At 42.9% G+C, this 14,798-nt stretch overlaps 1 pseudogene; it reads right to left on the bottom strand.

Annotated features, from left to right (window-relative positions):
• Positions 1–13: 13 nt before the first annotated feature.
• Positions 14–14,086, bottom strand: LOC110505460 (annotated as a pseudogene).
• Between the last annotated feature and the right edge of the window lie 712 nt (positions 14,087–14,798).

The raw sequence follows: 14,798 nt of genomic DNA, 5'->3' as shown, positions 1-14,798 counted from the left end.
AACCACAAAGAATCATGGGCAGAACCTTTAAAAGGAATACAAAAATATGTTTATTTTTTATTATGGCAGCTCAGAACAAAAACAGTGATACAAAATACAGTTGTAGGAAAAATACAAAGCTCTCATGTGTGTTTTCTTGTTCCAAGACAAATTACCAGCAATAAATAACGTCTTTAACTTAATTTCTGGTCGGGTGAGCTATTGGAGTATGAGTGTGCCTTGCCTAAGATTATTCTGTCTTTGAGAAGCTTGAAGAAGGCGTAGTAGTTGCTGAAGAGAATTAAAGCCAAGGATATCATCTGATGCCACCTTTCTGAGCATATCAATGAGTAGAGCTGGTAGAATATCATCGCACCTTCCAAGATGATGAAGATGTTCAATATTCGTAAGGGCTTGTTGAAGAAAAACTAAAGGATTAAAATAGACAAAAAAAGAGGAGGCATGTTGTTATTGAACAAACAATGTCTGGAAGTACAACAAGCCCTTTAGCTTTGGCTGCCTGAGGCGCAAACAAGAACCGTCTTGCAGTTGGTGTTACTCACATAAAAGCGATAGTGGCCTATGGTCTTGTAGTGCCCTATGGTCTTGTATACATTTTTATTGTGTTTGACCAGGACACCCTGGGGCCACATGTACTCTTCCGTTCATCTGTAGGAGGAAAAGAGAGAAGAGGGTTCAAATAGATACAAAGCAAATCTTAGTAAATCGAACGCTCGTCTGTTAAATAGCCAGCTATCAGATGAGCAGAGTTTAGTCTGTCCTTTCTCTTGGAAGCCAAATGGATACAAATATCTCAGCCCTTAAGAATCTGTTTAAAGAAAACTACACTCCCCTCATTGGCAAAATTAAAGACCTGATTCGCTGGTCCACTCTCCCTGTGACTACGATTGGATGGATTAACATAGTGAGGATGAACAAATGTTCTTTCCAGACTTCATTGTCTCATTCAAATGAATTCCTGTATTTGCCTCCAACTGTATGCAGGTGCATGATGCCTCTGAATATACAACAAGTAACAGGGCCGTTTCTAGCTTTTTGGGGGCCCTAAGCGAGAGTGGTTGGGGGGCCCCTGCCCCTCGTGGGCAAAACATTTTAGTGGCCCTCTTGGCAGCGTAGAGAAAATGTTACAGTTATAAAGCTAATTTCCTGAAGTTCAAATCATTTTGCCAAGGGATGGAGAAAACATTTAGCAGTTTTTAAGGCTAATTTCCTGCTATTCTACACATTTTGCCATGACTTTTGCCATGTTCATATGATATCTGAGTGAATAACAAAATCAATGGGGGCCCCCGCGACGTCAGGGCCCCTGATTCTGCCATGATAACTACAAGGGTTAGATTGCTGGCTAGACTAACTTACCTAGAAACATATAACATGTTAGATGAAATGGGCTAATTGAGTGACTGACCTAAAAAGATGAAAACTGCTGATGCACTACCAAATTTTGAAATTACACGTTTTTACTACTATACTAACAGTACGTTCAAATCAACTGATTTCCTCATTTGTTTTGTTTGTTGGTTGGGAGGCCCCTGGGGGCCGTGGGGCCCTAAGCGGACGCTTATGAGTAACAACAATATTAAAAACAATGTTATTACTAAAGTAATTACAGAATTCTAGTCCCTCCCAAACCCTCAGTGATCAGTGCTTCTCAGGCCGTGATGCCTCCTCACTAGTAGTACTTACATGCGCTGCAGGACGTTGGAACAGAGAGAAGGGTCCACTTTGTGCCAGCTGCACAGGTGTGCTGCAGCCTTGTGGAGCAGGTCACAGTAGCGTGGGGGCAGCAGGTGCCTCATGAGGAGGACTGAGGTACTGACAGACACCAGGATGAAGAGCTCACAGGACCAACGCTTGTCCACACATTGTGTGCTCTGCAGAGGACCAGCACACAACCAGAATAAGCAGCCAGAAAAACACAGTGCCCTCAGAGACACATTGCAACTGCAGGCATCAAGCAATGTATCTATTTTTGATTATGTTGACAAACCTAATTGGCGATATATAACAATGCTGCACTACGGTGCAAAAAACAAAAAAGGGAGATCTGACGGTAGACCCTCCTTTCTCAAATCTCAGTAGTTAGCACGTCACAACACATAACATAAGGCTGGGAAGTCACTTATTAGTTACTCACCTTAACAAACCATACAGGTACGAAGGCCACGTAGTAGGCACTGAGCATGGAGCTGACCAGCACCTCCTTCATCCTCCAGTTGAAGTCCATCTTCAGGTACTCCACCTCTTTGCAGATGAGGTCTGGGGAGAGGCAGCAGGCGTGTGTGGGCATGGCCTGGACCCCGTACAGCTGGCTGGTGTGCTGCTTCCACGTCTCCTTCAGAGCCGTCATGTAGTCACGCCCGCGCCCCACGCTGCCCAGCTCCTTCGAGCCAATGCTAGTGATGGGCGAGAGTGGCCCCACCTGGCAGAAGTAGCAGTTTAACCGGAAACGTTATGTGTACATCCCGAACCTGTGGAAACAGGGGATTGCGGAACTTTCAGGTTACAATGTATTCCAAACTGACATGGCTATCTTTCAGGCTATTCATGTCATTTGAATCCTAATCGACACTGATGACCGTCTTGAGCTGTATGGAGAGCATCACGTTACTCTGAGACACTGGAGGTGTTCAGAGTCGTTGAACTTGACAAGGGCTCTGATCCCTAGTGAAGGTTGATACTAGTGAGTGTTGTTGGGCAGTGAATAAGTCATGTACAGTCACCTCTAAAATGAATGGCATCCTCAATAAAAAATGAGCAGAAATGACAAAATCAAATAAATATAATCAACAAAAAAAATATATAAAATAAATTAAACAAATATTGAGTTACAATGTATGCAGAACTTTTACAAATATTTATCATTTAACAACTAATAAAATTGCTCAGAGAAAGACATTTTTTTTAACAATACAAAATTGTCACCCATAAAGACTCCACCATAATTTGCAAATAAATTAATTAAAAATCCTACAAGGTGATTTTCTGGATTTTTTTCGTTCGTTTTGTCTGTCATAGTTGAAGTGTACCTATGATGAAAATTACAGGCCTCTCTCATCTTTTTAAGTGGGAGAACTTGCACAATTGGTGGCTGACTAAATACTTTTTTGCCCCACTGTATATGAGGGAGCGACATAGACTCCAGCCCATCAGTGTGAGTACAGCGAACCGTGCCATCACCAGGAAGATAGAGTGAGGGAACGAGAGCTTCCCACTCTGGGACGCCTTGAGAGGCAGAGAGAGAGAAAAGGGGGGCAGACAGGAATGACATTTGTTATATGACAATAAGGTATTAGGGACAGAAAAAGACCCAAGTGAGTTTGAGAAAAAAACAAACAGAATGGTGCCAAAAAAAAACATTAAATTGAGAAATATCACAGAATAACACTTGCATGAGTAAAAGTGATGCAAATTGCTGTATTGTTTATAACAAATCTATAGTATCAAAAATAGCTAAATGTGAATTCCTACCTCTTTTACAATCACTGCAATCAGCCTGCGAGCCAGTATGATGACTGAATAGAGGTAGAAGTTATTTCTGCATCAGACAAAACTTCATATTACTTACTGAAAACTAAGTTAGCATGCCATGAGAAGTGAAATAATTTATAACAGTATAGTGACAACATTTGGAAAGGAATCACTTTCAGGATGTAGTTCATCAAATTTGTCAGATGTCAAAGTACAGAGAAAGGACACTGCCAATTTGCACATCCGGTCCTCCATAAACGGGACATTGTCAATCATTTATAAAATCTGTAGTGACATTATGTCCACCTAATGTGGTCAAATACAAACAAACCCTCACACAATGGTTGTGGGAGCATATTTGGGATTTTGCCTACATTTATAAGAGAGACATTTCTTGGTTTAAGTCATGTTTCAGTGTTTGGTACAATACATTGCTCCAGTTCTCTTGCTTTTTTGTTATGGGATACTATCTAAGAGATCACGCAGCGACTCATGTCCACTATTTGGGCTTGTGGGTTTTGTTTACATTCTAGAAGGCTAGTTGTAAATGTCACTTTTCATCAGATGTAGTTTATCTGCCATACGGTTATCTGACAATGTCCTCATTTTTGTTATCCATGTGGAAATAATTGCACTTACCTGAAGATACTAGAGCTGGGAATTACCAGGGACCTCACAATATAATATTACCACGATACTTAGGTATGCATTGCGATTCTCACGATACTAAATGTATTGCGATTCAATATTGGGATTTTATTGAGATTTGATGTTCCAAACATATTTCTGACTATAGTGCCTTCGGAAAGTATTCAGACCCCTTGACTTTTCCCACGTTGCCGTATTAAATGTTTTTATTAAATAAACAATTTCCTCAATCTACACACAATAACCCCATAGTGGCAAAGCAAAAACAGTTATTGAATTTTTTTGCTAAGATAAATAAAAAAAAATACACAAATACTTTATTTACATAAGTATTCAGACCCTTTGCTATGAGACTCGAAATTGAGCTAAAGGGCATCCTGTTTCCATTGATCATCATTGAGATGATCTGGTACGGCTGATTAGCTGTCCTAAGTAAAGCTAATTTAAGTGGGACCATTCTACTACCCTCTTCAAACCATTATATTCATCACCCCACTGGGAACCACTGACACGGCTGGCTAGCCTATCTTCAAAGAATCAGCTTCAGGAGCGAACGGAAAGTAGAATAAAATCTAGTTCTGTCCAGGACTACACGACAAGTCAACGGATACCAGACAACAACAGTAGAACACGGGTGGGGACCTTTTTGGACAATCAGAGCATTACAAGCGTGCAGCAGAAAGACCCAACCAAACCCCTTTCCAAGAAGGCTTGGTTCCGACAGAGATACACGGCAAACCAAGGCATTCACACGTAAATACATTCATGATTTCTTACTCCAAAATGGACGGCGGTGTGCAAAGTATATGATTATTGTGAGAGTAGTTTCTAACTGTACCAAAGTATTATGTCTCTGTCCCTCTCTCGCCCTACATGTCTTTTTGTAACAATCCACCATATTGTGCCAGTCCGCTAGGTATTAAGTAGGGATGCATGATATATCGGTAAGCATATTGGAAATCGGCCGATCTTAGCTAAAAATGCCAATATCGGCCCGATGTCTAGTTTAAAGCCGATGTCAAAGCTGACGTTCATACCTATATAACGTAGATGACGTAATGACACGACAAAAAAATAGTGCTACACACCATTCCTAACCTAGCCCACAATGTCTGCTGTGTGGATCTATTTAAGTTTCAAAGGAAGACACCAAAAAGGCCATATGCAATGTTTGTGCTGCTATTATTTCCCGAGGAGGGGAGAAAGTGAAAACGTTCAATACCAAAAACCTAATTAATAATTTGAAAGAGCATCATCCCCAGCCGTTCAGCAACTACTTAGAACAAAAGCAGAAAAAACTAAGCGCACTTGAACACCTAAACAGGTTCAAGTTGAGCAGTCATTTGAAAGAGTAAGAAAAATGTCAACGAGACAACTCAAAGGCGAAATCCATAAAAACGACAAGATAATGGAATTCATTGCCCTTGACAATCAACCGTTCTGTCGTGGATGATGTTGGCTTTTTCCGACTGGTCAAGCACCTCAAGCCCCGGTTACGAGGTTACAACTGTTCAGAATGATGATATGATACAAGGTTATGATAAATACATTGACTGTTTTGTGGATGAGATAGTTAAAGGCCTTTAGAGTTTAATTCGGGAGATGGTAACTCTTTAAACAACCACTCTCGTGGTGCCCCAAAATGAAAGTAAAGAGCAGAGCTCGAGCTCGAGCTCAACAGAGCTCCAGAGTTCCCCTTTGGAGATGGTTGTCTTTCTGGAAGGTTCTCCCATCTCTGCAGCACTCCACCAATGAGGATTTCATGGTAGAGCGGCCAGAAGGATGCCACTCCTCAATGAAAAGCACACAACAGCCAGCTTGGAGTCTGCCAAAAGGCACCAAAAGGACTCTGACCATGAGAAACAAGAATCTCTGGTCTGATGAAAGCAAGATTGAACTCTTTGGCCTGAATGCCAAGTGTCACATCTGGAGGAAACCTGCCACCATCCCTAAGGAGAAGCATGGTGGTGGCAGCATAATGCTGTGGGGATGTTTTTCAGTAGCAGGGACTGGGAGAGTAGTCGGGATCGAGGGAAGAATGAACACTGCAAAGTACAGAGCGATTGATGAAAACCTGCTCCAGCGCGCTCAGGACCTCAGACTGGGCAGCCGAAATGTCACCTTAGAACAGGACAACGACCCTAAGCACACAACCAAGACAACGCAGGAGGGGCTTTGGGATAATTCTCTGAATGTCCTTGAGTGGCCCAGCAAGAGGCCGGACTTGAACCCGATCGAACATCTCTGGAGGGACCTGAAAATAGCTGAGCAGCGACGCTCCCCATCCAACCTGACAGCTCGAGAGAATCTGCAGAGAAGAATGGGAAAAATTCACCAAATAAATGTGTGCCAAGCTTGATGGGTCAAACCCAAGAAGACTTGAGGATGTAATCATTGCCAAAGGTACTTCAACAAAGTACTGAGTAAAGGATCTGAATGCTTATGTGATTGCTGATTTATAAAAATAAACTAACATAAAAAATAAAAAATAAAAAATGGCTTTAATTTGGGGCATTGTGTGTAGATTGATGAGGGGAAAAAATATGTAATAAATTTCAGAATACGGCTGTAACGTAGCAAAAATGTCAAAGGGTCTGAATACTTTCTAAATGCAATATTATACACTGCTTCAAAAAATAAAGGGAACACTAAAATAACATGAATGAATGAAATATTCTTATTAAATACTTTTTTCTTTACATAGTTGAATGTACTGACAACAAAATCACACATTATCAATGGAAATCAAATTTATCAACCCATGGAGGTCTGGATTTGGAGTCACACTCAAAATTAAAGAGGAAAACCACACTACAGGCTGATCCAACTTTGATGTAATGTCCTTAAAACAAGTCAAAATGAGGCTCAGTAGTGTGTGTGGCCTCCACGTGCCTGTATGACCTCCCTACAACGCCTGGGCATGCTCCTGATGAGGTGGCGGATGGTCTCCTGAGGGATCTCCTCCCAGACCTGGACTAAAGCATCCGCCAACTCCTGGACAGTCGGTGGTGCAATGTGGCGTTGGTGGATGGAGCGAGACATGATGTCCCAGATGTGCTCAATTGGATTCAGGTCTGGGGAACGGGCGGGCCAGTCCATAGCATCAATGCCTTCCTCTTGCAGGAACTGCTGAGACACTCCAGCCACATGAGGTCTAGCATTGTCTTGCATTAAGAAGAACCCAGGGCCAACCGCACCAGCATATGGTCTCACAAGGGGTCTGAGGATCTCATCTCGGTACCTAATGGCAGTCAGGCTACCTCTGGCGAGCACATGGAGGGCTGTGCGGCCCCCCAAAGAAATGCCACCCCACACCATGACTGACCCACCGCCAACCGGTTATGCTGGAGGATGTTGCAGGCAGCAGAACGTTCTCCACGGCGTCTTCAGACTGTCACGTCTGTTACATGTGCTCAGTGTGAACCTGCTTTCATCTGTGAAGAGCACAGGGCGCCAGTGGCGAATTTGCCAATCTTGGTGTTCTCTGGCAAATGCCAAACGTCCTGCACAGTGTTGGGCTGTAAGCACATCCTCACGGAGTCTGTTTCTGACCATTTGAGCAGACACATTCACATGTGGCCTGCTGGAGGTCCTTTTGCAGGGCTCTGGCAGTGCTCCTCCTTGCACAAAGGCGGAGGTAGCGGTCCTGCTGGTGGGTTGTTGCCCTCCTACGGCCTCCTCCACGTCTCCTGATGTACTGGCCTGTCTCCTGGTAGCGCCTCCATGCTCTGGACACTACTCTGACAGACACAGCAAACCTTCTTGCCACAGCTCGCATTGATGTGTCATCCTGGATGAGCTGCACTACCTGAGCCACTTGTGAGTTGTAGACTCCGTCTGATGCTACCACTAGAGTGAAAGCATCGCCAGCATTCAAAAGTGACCAAAACATCAGCCAGGAAGCATAGGAACTGAGAAGTGGTCTGTGGTTATCACCTGCAGAACCACTCCTTTATTGGGGGTGTCTTGCTAATTGCCTATAATTTCCACCTGTTGTCTATTCCATTTGCATAACAGCATGTGAAATTTATTGTCAATCAGTGTTGCTTCCTAAGTGGACAGTTTGATTTCACAGAAGTGTGATTGACTTGGAGTTACATTGTGTTGTTTAAGTGTTCCCTTTATTTTTTTGAGCAGTGTATATTGCTGCGGTAGCCATGCTGGTTAAGTAGGTATGTCCAAAGTTGACTGGTACTGTGTGTGTGTGTATATATATATATTTTAACTCAGCAAAAAAAGAAACGTCCCTTTTTCAAGACCCTGTCTTTCAAAGATAATTCGTAAAAATCCAAATAACTTCACAGATCTTCATTGTAAAGGGTTTAAACATTGTTTCCCATGCTTGTTCAATGAACCATAAACAATTAATGAACATGCACCTGTTGAACGGTCGTTAAGACACTAACAGCTAACAGACGGTAGGCAATTAAGGTACAGTTATGAAAACTTAGGACACTAAAGAGGCTTTCTGACTCTGAAAAACACCAAAAGAAAGATGCCCAGGGTCCCTGCTCATCTGCGTGAACGTGCCTTAGGCATGCTATAAGGACGCATGAGGACTGCAGATATGGCCAGGGAAATAAATTGCAATGTCCGTACTGTGAGACACCTAAGACAGCACTACAGGGAGACAGGACGGACAGCTGATCATCCTCGCAGTGGCAGACCACGTGTAACAACACCTGCACAGGATCAGTACATCTTACCTGCAGGACAAGTACAGGATGGCAACAACGGCCCGAGTTACACCAGGAACACACAATCCCTCCATTAGTGCTCAGACTGTCCACAATAGGCTGAGAGAGGCTGGACTGAGGGCTTGTAGGCCTGTTGTAAGGCAGGTCTTCACAAGACATCCCCGGCAACAACGTTGCCTATGGGCACAAACCCACGGTCGCTAGACCAGACAGGACTGGCAAAAAGTGCTCTTCACTGATGAGTCGTGGTTTTTGTCTCACCAGGGATGATGGTCGGATTCGCGTTTATCGTTGAAGGAATGTTGAGTTACACCGAGGCCTGTACTCTGGAGCGGGATCGATTTGGAGGTGGAGGGTCCGTGGTCTGGGGCGGTGTGTCACAGCATCATCGGACTGAGCTTGTTGTTATTGCAGGCAATCTCAATGCTGAGCGTTACAGGGAAGACATACTCCTCCCTTCATGTGGTAGCCTTCCTGCAGGCTCATCCTGACATGACCCTCCAGCCATACTGCTCGTTCTGTGCATGATTTCCTGCAAGACAGGAATGTCAGTGTTCTACCATGGCAAGCGAAGAGCCCGGATCTCAATCCCATTGAGCACGTCTGGGACCTGTTGGATCGGAGGGTGAGGGCTAGGGCCATTCCACCCAGAAATGTCCAGGAACTTGCAGGTGCCTTGGTGGAAGAGTGGGGTAGCATCTCACAGCAAGAACTGGCAAATCTGGTGCAATCCATGAGGAGATGCACTGCAGTACTTAATGCAGCTGGTGGCCACACCAGATACGGACTGTTACTTTGATTTTGACCCTCCCTTTGTTCAGGGACACATTATTCCATTTATCTTAGTCACATGCCTGTGGAACTTGTTCAGTTTACATCTGTTGTTGAACCTTGTTATGTCCATACAAATATTTACATGTTAAGTTTGCTGAAAATAAAAGCAATTGACAGCGAGAGGACATTTCTTTTTTTGCTGAGTTTACACACACACACACACACACACCTACTTAACCAGCATGGCTACCACAGCAATACGCCATCCCATCTGGTATGCGCTTAGTGGGACTATCATTTGTTTTTCAACAGGACAATGACCCAACACACCTCCAGGTTGGGTAAGGGTTAGACTTAGAAGGAGACTGATGAAGTGCTGCATCAGATGACCTGGCCTCAACAATCACCCTTCCTCAACCCAATTGAGATGGTTTGGGATGAGTTGGACCGCAAAGTGAAGGAAAAGCAGCCAACTAGTGCTCAGCATGTGTGTAAACTCCTTCAAGACTGTTGGAAAAGCATTCCAGGTAAAGCTGGTTGAGAGCATGCCAAGAGTGTGCAAAGCTGTCGTCAAGGCAAAGGATAGCTAATTTGAAGAACCTCAAATATAAAATACATATTTTGATTTGTTTAACACTTTTTTGGTTATTACATGATTCCATGTGTGTTATATCATAGTTTGTCTTCACTATTATTCTACAATGTAGAAAATAGTACAAATAAAGAAAAACCCTTAAATGAGTAGGTGTGTCCAAACTTTTGACTAGTATTGTGTGTGTGTGTGTGTGTGTATGCATGTATATCTATCCAGTGGTCACCAACCAGTTGATCACGATCGATCTTCAAAACATTCCTAGTCCATTTCCAAAATGTTTGTAGAAAAGCCAACGATAGACATAATTGCTTGCACTCTTTTTTTTCGTGTTGCGCTGTTGGCGGTAGGTACACTTGATTCAGAAGCCCTGCGAACCGGGTAGGCAAAGTGTTCCAATTGTGAACCATTTCATTTGTCTGAAAGGACAGACTCCGCCTACCCGGCAGACCAGGAGGTCTGTGGCTAAATAGAGTGCACCTACTGCGCTGGCCAATCGGATAGCTCAAATCATCGTGCCTACAGCTTCCACAACCACAGCAAATGTAATACTAACCTATGTGAGTTTTAAAACCATGACCAGTGAGACTGTCAAAGAATACAGAAAAGAGCTGAGTGAGTGAGTTCATGTAAGTTTTTATTCAACACTATTACAAAACATGCTTCTCCCTACTTCCACTGCAATGAATGAGTAGCCAAGTGTCAATATCCTGCATTTGTATTATTCTTAGCTGCTCATCATGTCTTTCAATATTGAGAAATATTTCATTTTCTCTGGTCATAGGCACAATATGGATTTGTGCATGAGGCAGATGCGGTGCGACTAGAATTTTGCCAGTCAGGTGGAAGATGGTGTCCCCTCTCTCTCGTCAGTCTCACCGGAGGAAAGGAAGGAGAGAGTAGGGACCGTAAGAGGAGGACCCTCTGCTGCTCTCTCCGCCGCTGAGACTAATGTCGTGTTCAAAACAACTGGGAACTCGGAAATCTACAACTTCAGTGCATTCAAGACAACTGGGAACGCCGACAAAAAGTAGATCCAACTGGGAAGAATATCTTTGAACGGTCATCCAAGACGGAAACTTGAAAGCAGCATGACCATCAGATGTAGATACCATCAGTCCAGTAAAATAAAAAGGCAAATTATGCTCAGCTGTCCCTCGCAAGTGCTACAATAAACAAAAAAAAACATTTTTTTTTTAATCAAAGCTTTGAAATATAATATGGTCTGAGAAGAACAATACTGGCAAGCCAGGCATAGCCAATATACTGTCACAATGTATTAGGCATAGTGCACAACCCTCATTCCTACAGAACAGTTTTTTAGGTTAATGTTATTTTTTTTACATTTATTCTGAGCGGTAGATCTCAGCTTGCTTTTTGACTGGGAAAGTAATCTTGACTCAGAAAAGGTTGGTGACCACTGCTGTACATACTGGAAGCCTCTGGAATAAAGTACATTTAGTTTTTTACTCTTTATGTCGGAGTTTGTGGTCGTTAACTAGAGTGAGTGATGTGCATCTACCATACAGTCTCCAACCTAAGCTATCGCTGACCCTACAATGGTAATGAAGTCACCACACACAATCAAACAAACCAATCATCTCCCAAAGTCAGCCATGAACTTTAAAAGCCAAATTAGACAGACAACAAACAGCACCAAAATCACAGAACATCATCAGTCAGTGAGAGTGGGTGGACTCACCAGCGAGGTGTGTGAGGGTGGGTGTGAGTGGGGGTACCACCACACAGTCTTGTAGATGTTGACATAGTGGACAAAGAGGGCACTGAGGTGGCAGAAGAACAAGTGCAGCTTGAACAGAATGTTTTGTGTCCATGGATAACTGGGATCTTAAAGTGCTTCACAGGAACCACGGTCTGGGCTGCCAACGGGGGACTGGATAGGCTCGTACCCGAGCCAATCCTAACGGTACAACACACAGGGCTTTCAAATCAAAAGATTACTTTGTGTTACTACAGGTTGATATCTAAAGACTATAGCTTATTACTATTCTCACCCTCCACAACAGCAGGACAGTGGTATGGGCCTACACTCTATGCAAAAAAAACAGCTGTCTATAATCAAGGAATAAAGAAACACTCTTAAAACATGTCACAGTGTTCTATGTAGTACACAGTCAACCCATATGATCCCAATATCCTCTCACCTTGTCCGAGAGCAAACACCTGTGACTGGGGAGCTGGTAGAGTGGTTGTCATTGCTGACTGAGCCTGGCTCACTGTTTATTGGAGACCTGCAGTAAGCAGTGCGGTTGACCCCTCTCCGTCCACCTGCCATCGCAGACACCCCCACGTTTCCCTTCGTCTTGTATGTTTGTGTGTCTGAGCGCTACTCTTTTTTTAAACTGATCAAACTGTAGGAAATCACCCTGGTGATTAGAAAAGTGGGTTAATTTTCTTATTTCTATAGGCATCACCGCTCAAAAGAAATATGGTCATCTAGCAATGCTATGATATACTGCAGCCCGGTGATGTCATGGACAGTAGTCAATTAAGATTGGGCACTTTACATTTCAACCATAAAGGTTATTTTGCATTTACAATACTCAAATCAAAGATCATGTTTATAAGGCATATTGAACGAAACATTGACAGATCATGAAAGAGTGATTTGCTATTTATCCACCCGATAATAACTGGCCTGAGTACAATGTGAACAAACATACTGCAAGTCTAGAAATATCTGCTAACCGATGCCTCAGCACAAGGTCCACCTGTGTAATGATCATGCTGTTTAATCAGTTTCTTGATATGCCACACCTGTCAGGCAAAGAAGAAACCACATTTACTCATGAGGCGAGACCAACATATTTTCCGGGAACTGACACACAAAACCGAGTTTCATCAATGATGCGACAGGTCATACATATATTACACAAGTACCATGCATATTATCGTAACGTGCACGAGATAAAAACGTGTCTTTCCGCCAAACCAGTCTTTCCGGCAAGACAGTAAAAATGCATGCTCGACAAAATACCAAAGACTGCGGCCTACCATATAAACAGACAGCATAATGGCTAGCTATTAGCTAGCTAACGTTACCCAAATCATACAAAATGTAAGCTTACCGAGGTTTGGACAGGGATTTTATCTCAAATGCGGTTGCAGTATATGAAGTAGCAGGTTACACAACACAAACTTTCTGAGCATTTGTTGAGAAAAATGCACGTTCCCCATTATAATAAACGAAGTTGATCATTGTGTTGATGAGGTACTACAGATGTGTGATAGCATGGGGACGTGATGAGGACATCATGACATGTGGGAGAGGAGTGTTTCTTTAAAGAGACATCATGCAATACCAAATATGTGTATGACTAAACCAAAATAGACTACAGCATGCCGTTTCCAATGGGAACAGATGCGTCATGGTGGGTAGAACAAGCAAATAGATGGGCAGAGCCAAGCACGAGCTAGCGAGGTCCTATTGGCTCGTTCTAGCAGACATTTGCATATTTCCGGTAGGAAACGGATACTATGTGAAGTACACTTGTGCAATAACTCAATTCGCCTTTGTGCTCCTTTTAAACAACGGATTTTTTTAAAACTCTGGCAAAGTGTAAAATCTACAAAATGTAGTCCACTCTGTTCATAACAGATTACATCTTTGGGAATAGAAAACTGTATTGAGAGTAAATGTTTCATCGATGAGAATATGTTCAGAATGTAGGCCAAAATCATTTTTTCCCCCCACGTCTTCTCCCACTGGCCGGCGGCTGAGCTTTCCTCTCCACTACATTTGGTAGTTTAGTGGAAACGCCAAGCTTCATATTTATTTATATTTATAAATCCAGTGAATTATATCTCGTCGTTCTGTGGGAATACTGTATTTACATATTACGTCCTAATCATTTTTATTTGGAGATTCACGAGTTAACAATTTTACCATAATACAACAAGCGTTGACCTTACCGTGAAATGCTTACTTACAAGCCCTTAACCAACAGTGCAGTTCAAAAAGAGTTAAGAAAATATTTACCAAATAAACTAAAGGCTATATACCGAGTCAGTGTGCGGGGATATAGGTTAGAGGTAATTTCTACATGTAGGTAGGGATGAAGTGACTGCATAAACCGCGAGTAGCAGACCTATATAAAACAAATGTAATAGTAATAGTCCCCTAAATTTAGCGCTCCGGTACCTCTTACGGTCAGATGCCGAGCAGTTACCATACCAGGTGGTGTTGCGACCGGTCAGGATGCTCTCGATGGTGCAGCAGCATAACTTTTTGAGAATCTGGGGACCTATGCCAAATCTTTTCAGTCTCCTAACGGGGAAAAGGTTTTGTCGTGCCCACTTCGCGACTGTCTTAGTGAGTTTGGACCGTGATAGATCGTTGCTGTGGACACCAAGGAACTTGAAACGCTCCTCTACAGCCCCGTTGTTGGAACTAAATAATTTGTACCACAGTATATTCATTCAGTCCATAAACTTCACATTGCTTTGCTGTTATGATCAGATCAACATAAGTAGGCCTAGTATACATTGTTCAATGTATGAATTAATTGACTGTACTTTTGCATAGATCTGCATCTCACGCTCAACCTATAGATGTTCAAGCGTTCCTGCATCCTCTCATTAATCACTGGTAGGAC

Source organism: Oncorhynchus mykiss, chromosome 25 (genome assembly GCF_013265735.2).
Source record: "Oncorhynchus mykiss isolate Arlee chromosome 25, USDA_OmykA_1.1, whole genome shotgun sequence".
Lineage (NCBI taxonomy): Eukaryota > Metazoa > Chordata > Actinopteri > Salmoniformes > Salmonidae > Oncorhynchus > Oncorhynchus mykiss.
The sequence above is the reverse complement of the archived record's forward strand: the minus strand, read 5'-3'. Positions and strand labels throughout refer to the sequence as shown.